The 25,451-nt window shown below is 26.5% G+C and overlaps 1 protein-coding gene across 3 annotated transcripts in view; it reads right to left on the bottom strand.

Annotated features, from left to right (window-relative positions):
- The window catches only part of LOC132951305 (adipokinetic hormone/corazonin-related peptide receptor variant I-like), a 97,314-nt gene extending 73,918 nt beyond the window's left edge, over positions 1–23,396 (bottom strand). Inside the window, exon 1 of one of the 3 annotated variants that reach the window (XM_061023126.1) lies at positions 23,016–23,396. The gene's annotated coding sequence lies outside the window, so the exon portion shown is untranslated. Of the gene's footprint in view, positions 1–3,307; positions 3,762–23,015 lie in introns of those variants that run through there. The other 2 variants (XM_061023128.1, XM_061023127.1) reach the window with 2 other exon arrangements.
- Positions 23,397–25,451: the final 2,055 nt, after the last annotated feature.

Raw genomic sequence — 25,451 nt, 5'->3', positions numbered from 1 at the left:
CGATCAATTATTTAATATTTCAGTAGTGTACATCGTGAAATCGAATATATATTTAACTTAAAATATGTCAAAAAATGTGTAGGATTTATGATTTTTAACTTCTTTAAAGTTCATAGGTATAACTCGTACAAGGTAATAATTGTATCAATAATTAATTTTTTTTCTTGTCCCTACGCATATTATATTGAAGGCTACGATGTTTAAAAACGGAATAATAAATTCAAGCAACAATAAAATAAAATATATGTATTATGCCAAATGTATTACTTTTATTTAAATAGGTACTTAATGAAAAGTTAAAATATTATAAAATAATAATAAACATTGAATTCATTGTTGGTCCGACTAAAAGAGCTTTCATTAAAAATATATTAAGACTTGAAACAACAGAATAAAGCACGGAAAGTTATTTTAACTATTATAATAAATTTTCAAACATACAGAATTAAACGTATTCTTTTCTTTGTCATTATAAATAAATCGTCTTAGTTATTGTATTTGAATTAAAACATATCATTTGACATTACATTTTATTTACTTCATGTTAGTATGAAAAATACCTGGAATTTTGACCTTGTATGAACCCAAATCAGGGTACTCAAAACTATAGAATAGAAAGTGTAGGTAATTAAATCCAAAATATTATAATTTCTAACTTATTAGCAACTAAAAAGTCAAGTTATAAAAACTGCATAACCTGAACTTTAAACTTATTAACATCCTAAGTAGTTATATACTTATATACATACTGTAATATAATATGTTATGATATATTATCAAAACCTTCATGAAGAAAATGTTAAGTGTGTGCATTATTTGATTGGGTTCAATATCAAAGTTTGGACAAAACCATAATTACTATAAAAACATGTAAGACACTAAAATCTCATATCAAATAAAAATAAATAAATACAACAAAACATATATTTTAAGTACTTAATTTAATTAATAATATATTATAACATAATATTATATATTTAATAGGTAATAGATATAGACGATTTAGTTTTATTCTTTAAAACTATAGGTATATACCATTATAAAGGTCGTGTCTTTTATTTCCAAATACGCATTATAATAAACATTCACACAATAGTAATTTAATTTACTAAACAATTGTATGTTATTGGTTTTACATTGAAAATAAATATTCTAATAAATTATATATGTAACAATAATAACACGAGTTGAATGCAACAGTTTGAATGTCAAAATAAAATATAATTTAAACTATATTAAAACTTTAAATATGAGGTATTGACAATTAGATGATAAGAAGATCAGATATTAAAATATTAAATAGCACTGGCGTCTCGTGCAATCGTAGAGCCTAAAATTCCCAGTTGCAGGTGAACGTCCAAAATAATCAACGTTGTATAAACTAGCTTAAAATCACGACTATTGCAAAATAAAACTGATAAACAAATAAAAACAATTTAAAAATTTAAAAATGTGTATATTACGTACTCAGACGCCAAACATTTATTTTTTAAATTCTTATTGACATATACCTATAATTAATATTACAGTGATATATCTCAAATATTATCAAAATGTCAGCCGTCGTGGGCTGCCTGGCAGATGTGAAAATCGAAATTATTTTGTATAGAAAAAATGCATGAAAATTGAATTGATGGTTTATTAAAGGAAATAAACACGGCATAAACAAAAACAAATTATTCAGATTTTTAAGAAAAATTATTATTTGCTTTAAATAAGGCGTATATATAATATGTTTCGCACGCGTGGCGACGTGTCAACACACCAATTGGTTAAACAGCCAGTCTTACCAGCCGCATGAGATGTTTCACACCAACATTTCAAAAATAAAAGTAGAAGTTGGATATACTATCAAAATTTAAAAATTAAATAGTTCAGATAAAGAAGTATCCGATTATAGGACGATTTTGACTATATTGAGTTTTACTCAGATTCATTTACCGAAAGAAGTATAATATATAAGAACTATTATTGGTTTCATAATATTAAAGACACACAACTGAAGCTCGTGTTTATGCGTTTTAGTTTTGTTTTGAGAGAAAATAGTATAATTGAAAAGAAATTGTTTAGATTGAACAGGATTATACAGAAAAAGTTATTAGGTTCTCAATGCGAATGACAATTTTTCTATAGTATCAATATAATTTTAAAAGCAAAATCCCATTACTCAATACTAACATATTAAATTAAATTAGTATTTTTTATGCCACATTAAAAAACTATACAAGTTACAACTTATAAATAATAATATTATATTGTATTATATACCCTAATATATGTATAATATAATATTTTTTTACGGCTTATTTAAAGTTAATTGTACCCATACAGTATAAAACTATGTTAGAACTATTTCATCAAAATATATAATTACAATTCTATATACATTTACATAAATTATATTCTTTAATAAACAAAAATTATAATTATTATTTTTATTTTATAATAATTTTAAAAAAATTGTATTTTCTCTTTTTAACTAGTACTATGTCTATGTTAAGATGACTTCACAAGAAAACTTAATAAACAAAAGGGGTTTTATAATTTTAGCACACTCTGCCTGGCTAGTTTCAGAATGTAAAACATTAAGAAAACATTTTTTTTCAATTATCATCACTATTATATATTATCAATTATCATTAAAATTTAAATTAGAACATTATAAATTACAGCATTTAATACAAAGTTCAATTAGTGATAAAATTATAGTTGAAACGGTCCAATTTGAACTGAAAAAAGTGCAGGGAAACACGGTTAAAAATCAAAAAACGTGGAATATGAATAGGTGCATGAAAAATAAATATATCCTACGTAAAACAATCATAATTTTATATCTACATCACTATTATTTTGAAACAAAAAACAAATACATAACACCTCCTAACAAAGTATTTTTATAAATTATTTAATAAACTCAAACTACATACAATACATTTCTGGAACGTGATAGGGAAATCGAACCTCTCGTATGGTTATCCTCGTAGTATAATGTCATACAGCTCTTAAAATAAAAACAATTTTTACCCAGCTTTCAAGGACAGTGTAGAGGCTAACCTATACAACTAAATTTTAAAAAAATTTCCGGCCACGGTCAACACAGCAATTGTTCAGTGGCTAAAAAACTGTTCTCCGATAGGTTTATATACATATTATATACCTAGCTAGGTATGTATAGCTACATAGTATATAATATGATTTTTTAACACATATTTTTATCTCTATACCGTTTCACCGACGGATGGAAATAAGTATATTTATCAATAGTATAGTAGTAGGTACCTATTATTAGCGCTAAACCATCACCTACCTTTCGGGAAAGCGACCCGCGCATAATATTCATCATACGACGATAATTTATTCTTCCGAGCGTCGTCGGACAGTAATTATTCTTCGCGTGCCGCGGTTATTCACAACAATGTCATTGGAACACTATTATAACTGTTACCGGCCGAGTATATTATAATATAATATAACCCGTATATGGTCATACCCGGTACAATCCGTACATGTTATACCCGGTACAATCCGTACATGTTATACCCGGTATAATCCGTACACGTTATACCCGGTATAATCCGTACACGGTATACCCGGTTGTTGTACCTCATATACGATCCGCGGATACGTGCGGCGATTTTCTCGCGACGAATTGGCGCGGGCGGGCGACGGACTCGCGCGCGGAACGGAACGGCGACGGTGATTCGCTCGAGACGCCGTTTCCATCAAAGTACCCCGGCGGTTCTGTTATCAAGCCGCTGCCAATAGAGAGAGGCGCACGCTATCGGACATTCGGCGGCGGCGGCGGCCGGTTTTGTCTCGCACATGCGTTTGCCGCGAAGCGCGCCCGTCGAGTACGCCAGTCCGCGGGCGTTATATAGGTAATAATATTTTTATATTTTATTTTATGAATTCGGTGGTCGGTTCGGTGTTTTTTTTCTTATCTGTTTGTCTATTGAATGTACATAATATTATTTATAATATTACTCTCCTTACGACGTAGGTACCTACTATACCTACTATAATAAATTATCCGCCGGCCGACGCGTTTAATCGCTCGCGGTATCGTCGGCTGTTTTCTTTTCGTACATTCGCATTATTAAAATATGCTGCACGGGGCATAAACCCGCCTACACAATACACGTGTACATATTACATAATATGCGTCGTATTTTATAATTTACAATCGTAGGTGTATAATAGATACATACAATAAAAGTCCGTAAAAAATGCAACGCTTAATATCGAATAATTTATAAGTTCTATATAGGTACCAACCAATATTTTTTTTTCAATATATAATATAAATATTTTATACGTGTTTGTTATATAATCTATACATCATATTAGTACGTTTATCAATTATTGTTACACCATAGTAAACGTACTATTTTATTGTACATTTTTATAAAAATTAAAGCTGCTATATAATATGTTTGTTCTTTGTAGGCTCTTAAGGACAAACTATACATTTCAAAAACAGTCGGTTATTGTATTTAAATGTTGTGTCAACTATTCAAATTCTTTGGAAAATAAAATGAGCTATAACTTTTTGAATAGTTACCAAATCTAAAATTATTTGAATTTGTATTTAATTTGTAATTGTTTGTATTTGTATTTATTTATTTTTATATATGGCTAACTGTTTGTACAACAACATGTACTCTTTTGTAAATAAATGCATGTCCGTCATTAAACTAAATTCAGGAATATTGAATAAACACCAACTACTAATAGCAGTGCGATTAACCGGCTTTTTAAAATTCAAATTCAAATAGTTTAAGTATTAGTTTTTGAAAAGTTCGAACTAATTTTATTTACCAAATAATTCAAATATTTGCATTATAATTCAAACTATTCAATTGAATGTTAACATTTTAAACAATTAAGTAATATACTTTTTTTTGAAATGTATTCCTTTAAGAAACTATAAACGGCAAACATAGCAACTTTAATTTTATTTAACTATATAATATAACATTATATTATTTTATACATGTAGGTATACTGTAACTATTTTCAAACAAAATTGCATAAGAATAAACTTGAATGAAATGCGCTGATTTTAACCCTCTAGTTTACGTCTTAGTTTTATACTCTGAAATAAACGTCTTTGTGAAACATTGAGGTCATAACATATTTAATATATAGTGAAGATCTTAAATTTTATTTTAAATCTCTTTATTAACTATATAATATAATATAATAATATATGCTTATCAAAAAAATAGCTTTAAAATAATAAAAGTATAATCGGTTCATTTCATTGAACATATTGCAGATGTATTTTCAAATAAGTATACAATGCATGACTCAGGGTGATTCAGTGTAAGGAGGATATGGGGGCTATTTGAAGTACCTAGTTAATATTAATACATCAACATTCATTATTTGTAAAAATGTTCCAAGTATATAATAGTAGGTACTAGATCCAAGAATACATCTGTTTTATATTTTTGAAATTATCGTTAAAAATGTTCATGAAAATTGTCCACTAAGCAACTGTAAAAAAATAGGGGTTTTCGTAAACAGAAATTTGGAACGCCGCAGAACACTCCTTAAATAGTACAAACATCTGAAGATTTTAAAATATAATCTTTAAGTATATTTATAGCCATTTAACATAACCCATTAATAAAACAACTTTCTTCCACCTCACTTCCTGATTATGTATGTAGAAGACTCAAAAGACAATGGCCTAGAGACCTAGTAAAAAAAAAAACCATTGATACTTAATATGTACGCGGCCGGGTGGTGCTGCTGAATGCCTGCCCACAAATGATAAATTCTGCTGTCACTTACCACCAAATATCAAATTTGCTTATTGTACTTAACGTTGTATAAATTGTAAATTATTTCAAATATAAAAAAAAAAAGTACCTATATATTCATATATTCAAAAAATCAAAACTATAATAAATTCATTATTAAAGAAAAAACGGAGGTTAGCATGCTTGTGGATCACACTGTATATATTCAAAAAATGTGCTTGTTCATATAATATGTATAATGCCACCGTAAAACGTTGATATTAAAATTATTTACAATTTAACTTGAGTGTGCAGTGTGATTTTTTTAAACATGCTCGCCCTCATTTTTCTTTTAATATTACATTTATTCAAATTCTGATTTTTAGAATTTTTATGTATACTTAAACACCAGATTTAAAATCACTTATATTTTTCGTACTGCTTATTAAGGAGTGGAAACACAAACATCTATTTTTTAAATGAACCCCTCCCCCCCCCCCTTTTTACTGCAAATTATTTAGTGGGTAATTTTCTTGAACATTTTGATGTATCTAAATTGAAATTCTAATAAGTAGTTTCTGATAGTTATTAAAATGTTTGTACCTACTAAGGATAAAAATCCTTAAATATAGTTTAACAAAAATATAAGCAATATATGTAATAATTCGATGTAGTATTCATTATACTTGGATCGTTTTTATAAATTATCTGTATTGATAAATCAATAGTAGGTAATTACTAATAAATTTAAATAATCTAAGCCCCCAAATCAACTTATAACCCATTGCCAAAGACATATTTTTATCTTATGGCTGAAATCCAATGTCAAAAAAATTTAAACTTCAAACACTCATAAAAAAAAGTTTGACTTCAGGTAAACTTTTCCTTGTGAATTGTGAAGAATGTTGTATTCAATTTTCAAATCTCAGATCCTGAAACTTGCCTGAAGTTTTTGTTCATAGATTTCAACAATGGGTAGCTGAGTCAACAAATGACTACACTAAAACTATGAAACAAAGAAATAATTACAATTTAGAAAAATATCCATATAAATAGGTACTAATTATGCAGTGGCGTATGCAAGGGGGGCTTTACGTGTTTAACCCTTTTTACATTCCCCCTAATAAATGTATTATTTATATACAAAAACTGTAAAAAACTTGTTTTAGTTTATACTTAAACCCCAACCCCGCCATTTCATAACCATGGCTACGTCACTGTAATTATGGATTGATAAGAATTATTTATAACACTGTTCAAATACACAAGGTACCATTATGTAAATAGCGATGGCATCATATTATATTATAATGCTGGTAAACTATTTGGTTGTTTGATAAGTCTGTGGTTGAAACAATAAAGTTAATGACTCTTGTCTACTGAAAATTATTGTTTATTATTAATTGAGTAATAATGGCTATAGTAAAAATTGCCACTGAAAAATTGGCCAAGTACAAAAATAGTTAATTAGATAACATAATACATATATGGCATAAAACATAAGAATAATACATCATTATAATAAAATTAAAGTCAATATTAGGTAAATCAAAAATATGTCAAGACATATTCCGCAAAAGTACAAAATAAACATAAAAACATATATTAAAAAAAAGGTGGATAAGTGTGTGTCGCTCTGCTGTACAGTAGGTTACAAGTGGATCACTGTAATGGATGGTGTTAAATTTGAATTCAATGATATAATATCATTGTATAAGAAAGACGATTCTGAGCGAAAACGGTCAGTCAGCCTATGATAATATTACCAAGTATATTTGATGATATTATTGTAAATAAAGTAATTTATATAATATAACCTATTTACGCGGAGCCTTGTTTTAAATTTTCAATCCTTAGCCATAAAAGTCGAACATTTTATACATTTTTGACTACTAAATAATTATTGAATTTTAAATTTGATAAACTTTGTCAAAATTTGAACTTTAAATGCTCATTAGAAAAAATTGAGCCCATGTATTTTTAATATTTTTCAACTGCTATTGCAACAATATATCAGGAGCCTTGCATTAAATTGTCACGCTTTTTTACCCAACAAATAAAATTTTATTGATTTTTATAGAAAAAAAAAACTAAAAAAAATGAAAACTGACAATGTCCGTAAATAGCTCAAAAAGAGTCAAATTATTTCAAAATTTTATGGTGTATAGAAAATGTTAATATAAACATTCAGTGAAATTTTCAAGTATCTACAGTCATACGTTTTTTAATTACAACAAAATAAGAAAATCGTTACATGAGATATCGAGTGAATATCAAATGTTGTAAAAATATAAATTTCAAACGCTCATAAAAATTTAATTTAAGTTTCTTGTAGACATTTTTTTTTTTGATAAAGGTAGACAAACTTATGAGTAATCTTATATTACATTTTCAAATCTTAGATTTAAAAAGAAAAATTTTTATGAATTCTCAACTCAAAATAATTTGCTAATTTTCGTGATTTTTCCGTATTTTGTCAAAATTTGAACTTTAAATGCTTATAAATAAAAACTGTGACTAAGGATTTTTAATTTTTTTCATCTGCCATTGAAACAAAAACCTAGGAGCCTTCTATTAAATTTTAAAGCTTTTTTACTCAACAGATAAAATTTTATTGATATTTATAGAAAAAAAAACTAAAAAAAATGGAAATTGACAATGTCCGTAAACAGCTCAAAATAAGTCAAAATATTTGGAAAATGTTATGGTGTATAGAAAATGCTAATATAAACATTCAGTCAAAATTTCATGTACCTGCGGTCATTTGGTTTAGAGTTGCACCAAAAACCAAAATCGATTTTCTCGAAAACAGATTTTGCGTAAAAATTCCCGTTTTCCCTTAATTTTTCTTATGTTTTTCACGCCGCGTTTGAAAACTATTGAGAATTTTGACTTTTGACCCCCAAATTACCAACTAGATTCACTTTCCTAAAAAGTGATGACAGACACAAAAATAAAAATAAATTTAAAAATTAATAAAAATAAAAAAAATAAAAATAAAAAAAAAAACACACATCATTGTAAAATCAATACATTCATCGCTTCGCTCAGAATCTAAAAGTTATTAGATATTTTTATTTTATAAACTTATAAATTAGTTTACAATACGTCAATACGTATAATATAATATATAGTATAAACCTATACTATATTTACAATACGTATAATAGATACAGGGTGATTCTTTTATCATGAACCAGTCTCTCAATATCTCGGCAAGTAATAGGAATCTTAAAATAATTTTTTTTTTAATTTTCTAGGTTTTGTTGTTTTACACTGTGTTATAATTTTGATAATTTTAACCGTCTACTTTATTTTATAAGACACTTTCAACTTTCGATTTTCAAATGGCAATACCTATTTTCAATAACGAAAATCTATAAATATATTCAAAAAAATAATTTTAACGTTTACGGAATTTAATTTGAGTAGTCGGCCGTTTGCGACTTATTAATGTTATTATTTTTAATGTTCTTATTTATCAAACCCAACAGTAAAAACATGAAGTCAAAACGAAATTTTATCTCAATTTAATTATCCAAACGGTTAGGTTAAGTTAGGTTAGGTTTTATATACACAAAATAATGGTATGATAATCATTCAGAAGACCTGGGGTATACTTTACAATACCCCCACCCTAATCCACCATATGATTAATAAATTTACTTTAGTGATTACTGCACTATACAGTGTACATAACATTATTTCTGTTGATGACTTATTGACTTCAACCACCCCTCTCAATAAACGTCTTATCAATTAAACTGAATTTAACTGTTCATCAGTTTACTCTTTTAACGTGTCAAGTTTAAATTTGTAAAATCAATACATTCAATGTAGGTGAATCAAAATATAAAAATAAAATATTATTATACAATACATATTACGTATTATTAAAATATTGTATGTATAACATAATATTCCTTTAACACTTGGTTATTGAATGAAATAATTATGTAAAAATACTTTTTAAACAGATGAAATAATTGTTTGTCTACCAAAATAATTGTATGATTATTAAGCTATAGATTGTACATAATATTCAAACGATATGTTTTGGTATTTTAAATCAAATGATAACGGTTGATAAAAGGTCGTATTTAGTTAAACTTCTTAGAATTGTTGTGATTATAAAAACAAAATGACTAGACAAATGATTCGAATTACCTCGATTACTGAAGGACACACATAAAGTATACCAATACTAAATATTTTATGTAATAATGATAATAATATTAATAAATAAGAGATAAAGAGAAATACTAATAATACGATAGTATTGTACAGGTTTATTTACCAAGTATTCTCGCCCCTTTTTTTCTTCAATGATGCAGTTATTGAAAATCTGATAACTACTTAAAGACAGTATTTTATATAGGTAGTCAGGTAGTAATGGTGGTTATAAGCTGAGCGAAAGGTGGACCACCCCCCCCCCCCCCCGCTCTTGGGATTTGGTTATTTTTTTTAATTTCATATATCGCTGACCCAACAACACCTATTGACAAATTTTTGAATTTTATGATTTGATAACAAAATATTTTTTCGTTTTAACCACGGATAATATTTTAACATAGTATTCAGTAGAACTGTAGAACGAAGCTTTTCTACGCTTAGAAGGTACCTATTATAAGTAATGTATAAATCATTTGACTTTTGAGTATTAGGTATTGCTCAATAAACATTTTAAAAAAAAACTCAAATTTCAAGGTATATTAGTATATATTACTATATTTAGTTTAATATTTACTAAATGTATAGTGGTATACAATACAAATGATTAAAAAGTTTACTTTTCTTATTTACTTCACTCTACTAAAATTAAAAATTTTATTTGTTTATATTATGGAAAAATAAGTACCTACTTAATTTTCTTTGCTTATGCTTTTAATAATATTACTTCATAAGTATTTTCATTAAAAATATGCAATAATTTTGTATAATTGAATGCTTTTAAGTAATTGCTTGATTAATATTTTTTTATTAAAAAAAATGCATATGATTTTATTATAATTATATTTTATAAGTCAATACATTTATATCTTTTTTTTTTAAACATTTATGTTAAAGTTTGTTATTAACTTAATATTATTAATATATAAACATTATTATACATTTATATTTTATACCTATAATCCGTGTGTATATTTTATATTATATGTATATAGGTACTATATATATAAAAATGCTATAAGGGGGAGGGTTGGTTTTATTTTCGCCCCCCCTCCCACCCTCTTGACCTGCATGTATAACCGCCACTGTCAGGTAGATACTACTTAAGGAGTTTTCTGTTAGGATACAAACTTCTATTTTTCAAATTAGAATCCTTCTATTCTACTGCAGTGTGTACACTCTATATCTGAATAAATTTAATAGACAATTTTTATAAATATTTTGATGCATCAAAATCAAAATTTGAACGAGTATATTTTTTTTTTTTTATATCATTTGTAAAGACTTTTATTCTTTTTATACACATTTTAATACCTGAGAAACTATTTCTTCAAATTAAGTACATAAACATTTTTAAAATAATAATCCACTAAATAATTCTCGTTTGAAAAACAGAGATTTGTATCACCAAAGGCCACTCCTTAAGTAATACACTATAATATCAAACATTTTAAAATATGGTCTTTAAGTAGGTACTTACCTATATTTAAAAATTCTAGAAATCGAAATTTAAATTAATTAATTATTAAAGGAAAAATGGGGATGAGATTTTAATTTTTAACCGTTTCTATTTTTTTGTAAAATATATCGTCTCAACAAATATAGTACTTTTTTATAGTATAAGTAGTTAATTAATTAGATAATATATAAATAATAATAATTCATATGTACAGGTTATTCATATATATACATATTTATATCTTCGTATTTAAATATTCGCGTTTAATATTAAAATAACACTTTTCATAAATAAAATAAAAGTCTACCTATGTTAATATTTTAAAGTAGATATACTCTGCAATGGATCACTGCTGCTCTGATAATCTATGGCCTGTGCCACGAATATGTCCAACAGTTGAGTCTTGATAGTGAGGACCCTGGGGAACAGTCCAAGTCGATATTAAGGACCCTAGAGATATATTCTGAATCGGTACCATGCTTCAAGATCGACCGAAACACATTTATATACCATTTCAACCATGTAAATTGAGCTTTATGCAACGGTACTCGATAAAATAAAAGTAAACTTCGGATAGTAAGTATATTGGAACACCTGATATAGAAACTAAGAAACCTATCATGCTAAGTATAATGTTATATAAACAATCACTAAACATTTAATAAATCAATAGTGAGCTAAAATGGTCTCTTAAGCATGTTTTAGTGGCTCACATGATTGGTAGATCGGTTCATTACGTTTTAGTGGATCATTAAATAACTACATTTTGTATGTAACCCGGCAGTGTACTTAATAAAGTATATAAACCGAAGAACTCACCCTGCTGTATAGTAGGTTTCGTCGGTTTCGAGTGTACCACATCGCTGAGTAGGTCACTGTAATGTATCTGTATGTAATACATGATTTGAATTCAATGATAACTCGTTGTCTAAAAAACGATTCTGATGAACGGGCACGGTACTTATACGAGTCTCTATTTCTAAGGATATTTTGTTATATATTTATAATACTAATTGAAAATACCGAAGTATCATAAAATGTTGTAAATACTTTCGTTGAACCTATTTCCTATAATAGCTTAAAATTATTCTAAATATGTTTTAAATGTTATTGTGTATAGACAATTATAATTTAAGTAATGGTAGAATTTAAGTTCTTGTGGTATACTTTTTGAATTACATATAACAAGATAATTAAAATTGGTCAACGAATATTTATCGTATAAATATTTATATTAATTCGTCAGCATTTGAACTTCAAACGATCATACGAAAAATTACAATCATGTATTTTCGATATATTTTTTTAATTATTATATAAAAACAACTTATGAAAAACCTCGCATTAAATTATGAAACTTTTTGACTTAATCAACAATATTATATCTTGTTATCTACATAAAAAAAATCTAAAATAAGACAAAAATGTCTATAAATAACTCAAAAAGACGGCATTTTTCGAAAATTTTTATATTTGGTGAAAATATAAAGTCTCTAAGGTTATTACTTTTTGAATTGTAAGAAAATTGAAAATAACGATTTTGTTGAAAACTTACTGTTGTTAGTAATGTTACGGTCCCAAATGTACAAAGTACAAACTACAAACTAAATCCAATTTGTTACCAGAAACCACCATCAAACTTCCAAGTTGAAGATTGAAGCATTGTTTCTGCACCCAACAAGTAGATATATTGCAATAACTAATACTTATAGGTAGTTATCGTAATTTAGTATAATTACATTGTGGTGTACAAAATATGTTTAAATACAACTGCAGTAAGTTAAACTGTATCTAATTTTGTTGTTTAAATTGTGTTCTATATTGGTAGTATTCCTCTACATATCTATGTGTTTTTTCAATTGTTTCATAAAATGGTTATGTCCAATAATACATTTTTTTTTCATTTTTTTTTTGTTAATAATTAAAAATAACAAAACATAATACAAATATTGATCAAAATATATAGGTATTAAAAAAGTTATTACATATTTTTATGTTACAAACTTATAAAATAGTTTACAATACGTATAATATATATGCCTTATATTTATACTATATTTACAATACGTATAATATATTATATAGTATATACTCGAATACCTGGTCAACCTCCAACTTTTTGGTTCTCCTCCTTTTTGGCAATTTTTTCTGTTTTACTGATTTTATGTGGCCTATTTTACTTTGGCCATTTTTGTACTTCGCCAGTTTTTCTTGGCCTTTTTTATTATCGATAACCATTTTTAATGGTGTCTTATAGTACACTATACTTATATTATTATTTGTAGTATTTTTATTTAGTTAGTTGTTTTTTAATAAAGTACCTACCTATTATATATTACAATTTTCTCTGGATAAATAGTTTTTATAAAGTAAAATCTTTCATAACAAAAGACCACTCTTAAATGTCAATGGTCCGTCAATTTCAGTGTCTATACAAAATTGTTCATATTTTATACGAGTTAAATAATCACTGTATATTTGTAAATCATCCAGTTTTTATAAGTACCTACCTACCCACCAAGCTTTTTTATACTTGAAGTCACCGAGGGAACCTCAGCTATTTTGAGCGACATGCGGCGTCCTCCATTCCATCAAACATATTATACTCATCGCCAAATGTCACACATGACCGTAAAATTAAAAACAATATCTGAGAGTTCGAAACACTTGGGCCAGAATCATCAAAAAAAAATATTTTCTCATTCCTCCAGGAATTGGGATTGAATGATGAATTTGATTATAAATGTATCATTATTATTTAAATGTAATAATGTATTTATCCATAATTCTTAAATAATAAATAGAAAACTAACTTGACAGTTGGCACAAGATAAAAATGAATGTTTAGTTAATATACCTAATACATTCTATTATTATTGATAAGTATAACATATTGTATCTTGTATATTAAATTATAACATATTTTAATCAGAACGATTCTTAATTGTATTATTGATATAAAAATCCATTTTTATAGCAAAGTATTTATTAATTTAATAAAATAATCATGGAAATGGAAATTATTGATATTACAAATTATACCTACTCAAAAGCCATTATAATATGTTAGCCACACCCTGAACATATGTCATTAAAATTCGTTCAAACTATACATACCCAGATAATATTGCAACAAACATTTAAAATTGTGTATTTTATTATTGTTTAACATTTTAGCATATAGTTATTTAAAAATTAAAATTTCAGATAGTATATGTATCAGTTCAGAGGATATGCGGATTATTGAGTTTAATCCCCTCTTCCTTTAATTGGATAATGAATCTAACTAAATTATAATCATATGATAATTAATAAACACGCATTATACCTTGAATTTACGTTAGATATCTTCCAATGGATATAATTACAAATTCAAACACTAAACAAATTATCAAAACCATAAGAGGTAAATTAATTAATTATATTAATGTTATACATTTATAGAGTAAAATTCGCAGAGCTAAAAACGGCTTAGTACGATAGTGTTGTAAACTAGACTGTAATGTATAAACAAGAACTGCTAAAATATATTTTACTTTCGTAGAAAATATTTATATGGTAAATGAAAATGACGGACAATGTACCTAACTCCACAATTACTTATGGTGGAGCTGATTACCATTTGTATAAGGTAAAAATTCACAAATTATCATTTAAATGGGTAAGAAAAGTCACAAAATACATATTATATATAATTGTACCCATCTGTAGGTGGCGCAAATTTTAAGTTCTTAAATCGCGCGAATTACTATCGCTCGGAAAACTTATAAACTATAACGCAGAATCAAACTAAAATTAATATTTATCGTGAACAATGTAGAAATTAAATTCTGGTTCAGAAATCTGCAGTACCTACTTATTCAGCAATCTACTATTTATCGTATAATGAGGTTTCGTAAATCACAGCCAACCATAAATATTTATGCTTTCTGTAGATTTATGCAAGCCTGGGCATAAACGAGTTAAAAAGTTAAAGTTAAGTTAATTTTAACTTTTTAACTTAACTTTTTTTAAATTAATTTTCATCAACTTAATTTTTAACTTAACTTATTTTAATTGATATAAACTTAATAAATAACGAGTTACTTTTAATCAAATTCAAGTTAAGTTAATTTATAAGTAATTAAATAATAAAAATAAAAATTATTATTGATGATGCATATTACATACCTAACCATTTACTAGAATAGGAAATTAGAAATATAGTTAAATTTATTTATTGTTCCATTAACCAGAATTCTTCAAGAAAAATAACTTAATTAAATACATATAGAAATAGACATTTGGTATATTGTATAATATAGTATAAAAATATACCATACCATACTGCGGCATACAGGAATAATGAAAAATAATAATAATTAATAAATACTAATAACTAATACCTAAGTAATATGATATTTTATTATTATATTGATATAGATACAAATCACAAATGTACAATTCTCATGACCATAATATTATTAAATATTTTCACCATAAATTAGTTATTTTTAAATTAAAACTAATTGGGTTATGCTCATAATATATTAGCTATATATTTCCTGTGTTCAATAATATTTACGATTTTATTATTTTAAACCATAAAGATATTAAAAAAAAAATAATAATAATAACTTAACTTAACTTAATAAGTTAATTGAAAATGCTCATAATCTAACTTTAAACTTAACTGAGTTAAAAAAATTAGGTTAACTGTTATCTTTAAACTTTTTAAAATGTTTTCCATCAACTTAACTTAATTCAGTTAAAAATTTTCATTAACTTGCCCAGGCTTGAATTTATGCGGTAAATTTTTTCCTAGTTATAGCAAAATGTAAAATATTGATTTTGGATGTACAGAAACTTTATAAGTGATGAATGTGAAGTAGGGTATGATTTTAATAACTTGTTTGGTATACTCATTAAGTATAATATTTTGAATTATTATTGATAAACCAAACAAATTTAAATTAATAACCATATTATTAGGTATATGAGCGTGACTTTTACTGTACCGTTATTTTTATTTCCATAACACAGAATACAAACCATAACTTTTCTATAAAGATATATATTTTTATAAACAAATAATTATATAATAATACTCATTAGTCATTAATCACAAATTATTTATCTCTTTAAATCAAGGATTTAAATACCTACTATTAGGTATTGTATATGCAATGACATTTTTAAACAGTTACTTGCACCGAACTTAGAGCATCAATTTTATAACTTTATCCTAATAATCTTAATAAGAATACGTATCATTTAGGTACTAAACATAATTCGATGTTATAAAATTGAGTATAAGTGTAAAACGTATTGACGTGGTTAAAAAATATTTAAATTATTGAACAATTTTATAGATAACTTATACTAATGCCCGCTTCCTTTAAGGTACCTCATAGACTTCAAAATATTATAATAACTAACACCTGACCTAATAAGTGCATCTCTTTTATAATTTCATATACCTGCCTAAATCTATTTTGATATTCTAAGAGGTATCATACATTCTTAAATAAAATTCCTAGTATTTAGTAACATTATATAATATCATACAATATAAACTAATTTAATAAATAGTTGTTGTTCCTATACAGTGTTATAATTTATTATAATGGGTAATGTACTAGTGTATCATAATATATTGCATCATACAAAAGTATGCAATTTACTATTTATGTACATTGTACATATTAAATATCAATATTATCAAAAATATAGTTAAACAATAAGAATAAAATGATTTATTATTTACCTAATAGTTATATTTATATTTTACTTATTTTATAACAATTATAAAACATTAGCTATATACTATAATATAAAATTGTATTATCTTAATTAAAAAACAAAAGCTTTGCATTTTAATAATACTAACGAGGTATTAATTTAAGCTACGCATTATAATATAGATTTATCTAAATCTAAATGGCTAAAACATAAATGCAACTATGAATATAAATGTGCATTTATATTTTATATTCTTGCACATTAAAGTCTATTAGTTACTCCATAACTATCAAATTCTAACACAATTGATAATTATCAAGCAAATGTCATTGCTCATTATAGTCACTACTTATTACCAAAGAAAAAAACTAAGTTAGCTCATTATAAATAGTTCAAGGAGACACTCAATAATCTGATTCAAACAAAATAAATCGATACCAAAAACACTATTATAGTAAAAAGGAAAATTATTCGTTTCCTGTCTTGCATGATATTCACTAGATATGTAATACGCAATAAAAGCAAATACCACAAAGAAATAACAATCTTAGTAGATTGTGTTTTAATTAAAATGCTGATAATAGGTATAATACAGAACAGGAATGAAACTGTGGGTGTACATGTGTATTAAAATTATTGATAACGTGTTGGATGGTAGAGCAAAGTTCAATCATAAAGCTATTGAATAACGCATTAAAAGACTTGTAAATTATTTAACTATAAAAACGTATGCCACAATATAAATTATTTAAATGATAAAAGAAGATAGAATGCCTTTACACATATGTATATCAGAATATTCATCTTTTAAAATAGAGTTCAGAAAAACTGAATATTGTTAATGAATTTCAATGCAATTCAAAACTTTCAAATATAAAGGATTTATGATACATTAAATTTACTTATTGTGAAAATATATTTCAGGATATACGTGAATAAATAACAAATAATAGATATTTTGACAGTTTGATAATTTGTATCCTATAAAAAAACCTAATGGATTCTACAATATGTATGTTATTATTATATATTTAATATTAACACTATCAGAGTTTATTATACTATTACATTTATAATTTAAGATGATTAAGTACCCATTTGTGTAAAATAATAACCAATTGTTTTATTTAAATTACGAACTATTGTCTATCTAGGGATTTGGTATTATTTATTATTGTTCTTGATACTATTTAACATCAAAAATAATTTTATATAATAGCCAAAGTTTAACTCAATTATAATCAAAATTAATTGTTAGGCTTTTTAGAAAAATAATACCTCACTATGAAATTCGAAAAAATACTATTTTGAAGTACTTTTTACAAGACGTTTTCTATCTAAAAGGACAACATTTCTTACTCTGCAAATGAAACTTGAAAGATAAACTTGTCATCGACTGGATTTAAAAATATAGGTAAGTACATAAAACTAGATATAAACAATTACAATGATTCTTCGATAAAAACAAAGTTTTATCTTAGAAGGCCATATTTTCTGCAAAACCAGTTCAACTTGTTTAAATATCTACGGTATGGATTCTATAGTTCTATACACTAAAAATATATTTGATTTATTAAAACGAATGAAAACCACACTGAAATAATGGTTGAATACATTTTAAAAACGTAAACAAAATCATTCATGGATTTCAAATTAGCAGACATTATTTTTAACAACATACCTGGTACTGCCTAACCTGCTAAGTTTTCCTTCCGGTTTCCCACTATTGTTACCAATCTGCAACTATTAACTGCCAACTGGTGACACGTAAAGGTCACTAAACACATGTTATTTACGAAATTGTACCTATATGCTTATAAACACATATATTAATGGGTATATTTTAAATAGAATCAGAATTTACAAATAAATTATATTTTAGCGATCTGAGTTCATCGAGTTCAGCATTATAATTAACATAAACGTAATACCATTACGAATATTTGAAGAAAAAAAGTAAGTGCACTATTATCAAATTATATATTCTTAAAATCTTTTTTTATTATTATTTTAATCTTGTTTTTTATGGACCGAAAATGCAACGACGATGAACTGAAAAGCACCGTGTCCTGATTCCTTAAATCTGTAATCAGTAATCACGTTCCTTGACAACAAAATGCGTTTATTATTCTTTGTTAGATTCTCTTTTCCTATTTGACTAGGTATATAAACTTAATTTCTATTGTCAACGGTTGACATTTATAAGGATAGTGGCTCAATCTCTGGCTCCAAGCGTTCTTCTTTTTACATCCTCTCCACGCTTTCATAACAACTTTTATCAAACCACGTCACTGTGTTGAATTACTAAGCAACATTATATTCTTCCAAAATGTCTTTTTTTTATTACAAAGCAATAAAGCATCTCTATCGACTTCCATTTCGATCGAAGATAAACTAATTATTGTCGGCCAGAAACATGTATTTATATTTTATTCAATATCGTTGTTCCTTGTGGAATGTATAAATTATAAATATATATGTGAGTTTAAATAATTTTATATTTTTTGTATAAAGCTTTAATATAGCTAGGTTTAATTTAATGCTGCAGTAACAGTATAAATGGTTAAATATTGGAATGTTATCTTGTAAACAACAATACGGCATACATTTACATTTGTGATGATCCGGAATAGAACAAATATATAGGTAAGCAAATAATTATACTTAACATATAGTTAGGCCTATTTTAATTTAAAAAAATTAAAATATACATAATAATTTAAATATAATATAACCCAGGCCTTTAAATATTTTTTTGATAAGGAAAAATATATTTATCAGCAAGATAATAATAGTATTTGATGTTATAGTTTCTTTAATCTTGTACCTGAATAATAAATATCGATGAGTTTTGTACCTACTACCTGTACTAAGTTTAATTAAAACTAGTTCTCATGCTATAGTTTTAATTCGAAGTGTTAAACTATAGGTACTCAACTGATTTTAGTGTGTCACTGAAAAATCATATTATATTATTATAGTGGCTTATGCCAATTAATTATATAAGTTATAACAAATTATTTTCCTGGATAATAATTCGAATTGCTCTAGAGACAACTGTCTAATTTGTATAGACGGTATATTGTTTAAAAAATATATATATTTCCCAACAACAATAACTATTACTTATTAGATTATATTACATGTTCCTTATTACGTTTACGTTGTACTAAATTATTGTTTATGTGCATCTTCGTACAAATCAGATTATACCAATAACAACTTATACGTTATAACATTGTAATATATAGTTTTTTTATAACAATAAGCCATTCACTTAGTGAATTTCACTAATTAATCCATCAAGTTTGGCAGTATTGGCTATGGTTTCACAATTTTACGATTTTTTTTTTCATAGATGGAAAACTGAAAAGAGTGCATAAAAAGTTACATAATATACAGGTACCTAACCTATAGCTCTATGTAACGATAACAATGATTGTTTTTTATATTTTATTTATAATTTTGTATTTTTGGATTCAAGATTTAAAATGTTTGCATAATATATATTATATATTATTATATATTATATATTATAATATTACTCAATGTGTAGCCGATATAAATCATATAACAATTCGTCATCGTGTTTTTATAAATAATCATTAATTAGACCTAAAATGTAAATAGTAATGATCTAACAACGATAAAATATTACCAATTATTTTTATCGCTCTCATTTTTTCAATCATTAGAATCAATTGTAAAATTAATAAATAATAAATAAAATAGGTGGAAATAAGCTAGAAAATGCATATTTTTTTTTAGCATTTCAATAATACAAAACATTGTATACCAATAAAGTTTAAATTGAATAAAAATCATTTAAGTGGTACTCATCCCAATAAAATTATTAGATATCATAAACAGTTAATTAGATAACGTGCACCTTTCTAAGTTAATGTATTGTTGTTATTCGTATTACTAATACAGTTACCTATTTATAGTTTTGTAATAATTAAATACGAATTGGAATTTATAAACGTACGTAGACTAATAAACTATGCAAATAATTTAATTTAAAAAATACAACAAGATACTTTTATTGAAATAATATGATCGATATAGCCATAATATAGGTAATGTTTAAAATTTTACTAAACAACATATTATTATATGCATTATTACATTTAAAACAACAACACGAATTACAATTGTATGATGTTATTAATTTCATTCAATCATTTATACAATTTTAAAACTCTATTGGTATAATTGCAAATCCTTACTGTAACAAATCCAAGTGGCTTAAAATTTAAATTATAGATGATTTAACACAACTGTATTGTTCTATACGGTATATAAATATATAATCATGATTCATGAGTCTTATAAACATGAAGATGAAACACGTATAAAAAATAGTAGCCCAGTATTATTCGATCGTATACCTAGGTATAATAATTAAACATTATACTATTATGCAGCGTGTGCATATTTGTCACATGTTAACTGTTTAAAATGGTGGAATAATCTTTGTAACCTATTTTTCGTAAAATATTACTCTATAAGTTTTTGAAGAGTATTTCAAAAATAACAATAAAGAAAATTCTCATACATGTACCTATCAATATGGTGTTGAATTTAACGGTCGTTTATTGGGTAAATGCCAACAATGATGGTCCCCCAGCCTATATTACAGGAAAAAGTTTTTATAAAAGGTAGGTGTGTCACGACTCGCGGGTAAGTTTTGTAAGAGGCACATCTTATGGTTTACCAACTATCAATTCAATTTTAAATTTGTCGCTGTGTATTCATCTATATATTCTATAATACGTATATGGTAGGTATATCATAATAATATTATGTATTACCTATTTTTTCAAATAATAAAACCATTATAACACTTCTAATAACTTCACTAATAACTACAGGTATTAATTAAATCAAATTCGAATAGTGGGTAAGTAACAATTTACATATAATTAGGGTTCTTCAAACTGTATATTAAAAATATTCAGAAAACACCTAGTACATAGGTATCAGTATACCTATGCGGTTTCAAAAGGAAAATTCGTTTTCATATTTCTTCGTATTATTTAAAAATTAAAATGTCGAAAGTGCCGCTGTTCCTGTCACTTGTTTGTATTGCTTTCAAAATGCATTGGTTATCGATGATTATCATAAATATTCATTTTTTTTCACTTATCATAATATATAAAGTTGCTATAAAAACGTAAACCAATCAAAAGAAATGAAACTAATCTGTAAAAAATATATGTTTACAAATATAATATGATTAAATAATCTCTTTAAGTGGGTTTCAATTCTCAAACTAAATATGTCTTAAATTTAAAATATCTTATTATTTATTTAAAAATTAATTATGACAAAAACATTGCACTGAAGACATTAACACGTGCGTGCCTAATAATTGATAAAACAATATACGAGACTGAATTAAAATTTAACCTTACAACTCTGAAATAATTCGTAACATATGATATATTTAAACATATATACCATTAAATAGTGCAATACTGCGATATATATACACAAACTGTATAATAGCTTTATATTTACACAAACAAACCTATATATTACGTCGTCTTATTATTTGATACGTCAGTGTTATAAGACAAGTTAAATAGATGCACATTGTTAAAATTTAATAAATCTATAAAGCTGGCACTAAGTTTTATAGACTTATATTCGTCGGGAATATTTTTCAAAAATAATAACGAGAAATGCGGAGTAAAAAAAATAGATGGCTTTAACCTTTGATACCTTATATTTATACTATATTCTGGATATTTTCAGAGCTTGATCGCTGTGCGCAATGTTGTACACAATATCGGGAGAAAATAGTGCCTATAGTGTTCGGGTTGATATATTTTATTAACAATTAAAATAGATTTATAGTAGATTTAGTTAATTATAGTAGATTATAATTATTGAATCGGCGGGCGATAGTATACCTGTGATTACAGTCAAGGGTGGTAGCTGGCTGGACCGCAGGAACTGATTGTTTCACTAGCAAGACTACTGTACTCCAGACAAAAAATTACGACAAAAAAAGTGGAAAAAATAAATACCAAACGTGCGCCACAATAGAACCAACACTGCATATACGCGCACACACCGCGGCACTACAACTGTCCGCGAATACGATAGTATAATTATTATTGTTATTGTTACTGTTTGAGGGGTAGTCGCCGAGGAGGGATGGAACCGTCGAGGAACTTTTGAAAACGACGACGGACAGTACTACGTGTTAGACGGTAGTACATGAACGTACGCGCGTAGTTGCGTACACGCACAACGACGTTTGGGAAACTGACCACACGAAAAATAATATTATTATTGTATCAATCTCCCGGCGCGGCCTGCTGCCGCCATCGCTACCGCTACTGCCGCCGCCGTCCGATTTGGAGGTCACGCGGACGAACCGGGTTCGGGTCAATTCGATATCGCATAATAATTTATACGAAAAAAAAAAAGTGATAATAAAAAAAAACACAATATACATAATATTACATGTATGACTATAATAATAATAATAGTAATAATAATAATAATAACAATACTATCCCGGGTGGAAGGATTTCGCGTCGTGCTTTGGCTGGATGTCTGAATTACCACCTGCGTATGAATAAGATTTTCGTAAATTGTATATATTACAATATATTATCCTATATATTATACATTTATCACAGCTGTTACCACCTAGACACAGCTGATCAGTGATCCTTGTAAACAAGCGCACATCGTCGTGACTTAGGTATACACTTGTATCGACGTCCGACGACAATAATATACGACGTAGGTGTATACCCGTCGTTAGTTTTTTATCCGACACCAAAAAATGTTAAGTTTTTGCACGGGCTTGTCATTCAACAAAATTGGTATCTATATTCTATATATAGTGCCACAATAATAATAAGTACACGTCTTGTTCTTCATAAAATTACGATGACACTCTAAATAGGTTAGGTTAGGTTAGGTTGACTGCTATCTCCTAATAATAATAATAATAATAATAATAATAATAATAATAATAATAATGATATATTCTGTGGGCGGATAAGTCGAATAACCATCACGCGAATAGGTCGATACAATCAATTTGAAAGTTCGATGTTCTGAAAATATCATTACAAGTCGATAATAATATGCCGATTACCAGAAAGTACGTTCCGCAAACGGTCTTGTTCTCGTTTTGACAACAATGTAAATGTTACTTTTCAAGAAAAAATACGTGCATATAGTACATATTATACTAAATGTACCTTAACTAGTTAAATGAGAAATTTCACCACTCAGCGTGATTAATACCGGCCACTCCGCGTCGTATACATAAATTTACTGGAGGAACGTAAACCTGTACACTGTACACACGCTAAGTACCTACATAAAACCGTCATTGGAAAATTGCATTACCTATATACACGGCACGAATGTCCAAATCCATCGATATTCGATAGCACGATAAACCAATAATTCATCACACTCCCTTATATTATCAACAGCAACAACCTTTAAATTCTGTTACTTATAAGTTATAACTTAAGTTCAGTGGTCGAAGTGAGGGGGGAGGGGGGAATGGAATCCCTCTACTTTTTTGTACTTACATTTTTCATCCCTTATTTTGTCTAGAATAACGCATCCCTCCTAAGACTTGTGTTGTAAAATTAAATATCATATGTATAAAAGAAAGTTTTTTATTTTTTCGGTGAAAATAATATTGTTTTATAACATTGAGGCCCGGCTATATCGTGTTGTTTAGTATAGGCAGTTTCGCCTATACTAAAAATGATAAGCGTTGATAACAAATGTTACGCCATACTATCTGCCCGTATATCACAGAAAAATAACAATATTGATGATAATAAGTAAGGACGTAGCAACTAGCAATATGCTAAAATATCTAAACGTAATTTCTGACAATATCTTGTCGATAACTAATAAGTAGATGTGTAATATGTGCGAGTCGATCAATTTCTAAATTTAGCCCGTGGATAGAATACTGTTACTCCTTAAGTTTTTTTTTTATTTACTCTTATTACTTAATTAAAAAAAAGTGATGCTAAATTAAGTAGAAAAAATGTTTTACTTGAATATTAGTAGATTTTGTTATATTACATATCATATTTTTAGTATTAATTACAAATTTAACTATATAACCTTAAATCTATACAGAAAAATATTAGAAATAAAAATCAGTTTTGACTAAAATTTGAAAAAACGTATTTATTTGTTTAATTTTAAAGATTATTTATGATAAAAAAAGATCGTAGACCGTAGTGTCTTGAGCCATTTCGAATTTTCGACCACTGTTTAAGTTATAATATGTTATATTACCTAAATAGATGATAATAAATAATTCAATATAGTGTGCAATAAGTACTTAGTAC

The sequence above is a fragment of the Metopolophium dirhodum genome, chromosome 8 (genome assembly GCF_019925205.1).
Source record: "Metopolophium dirhodum isolate CAU chromosome 8, ASM1992520v1, whole genome shotgun sequence".
Taxonomy (NCBI): Eukaryota; Metazoa; Arthropoda; class Insecta; order Hemiptera; family Aphididae; genus Metopolophium; species Metopolophium dirhodum.
The sequence above is the reverse complement of the archived record's forward strand: the minus strand, read 5'-3'. Positions and strand labels throughout refer to the sequence as shown.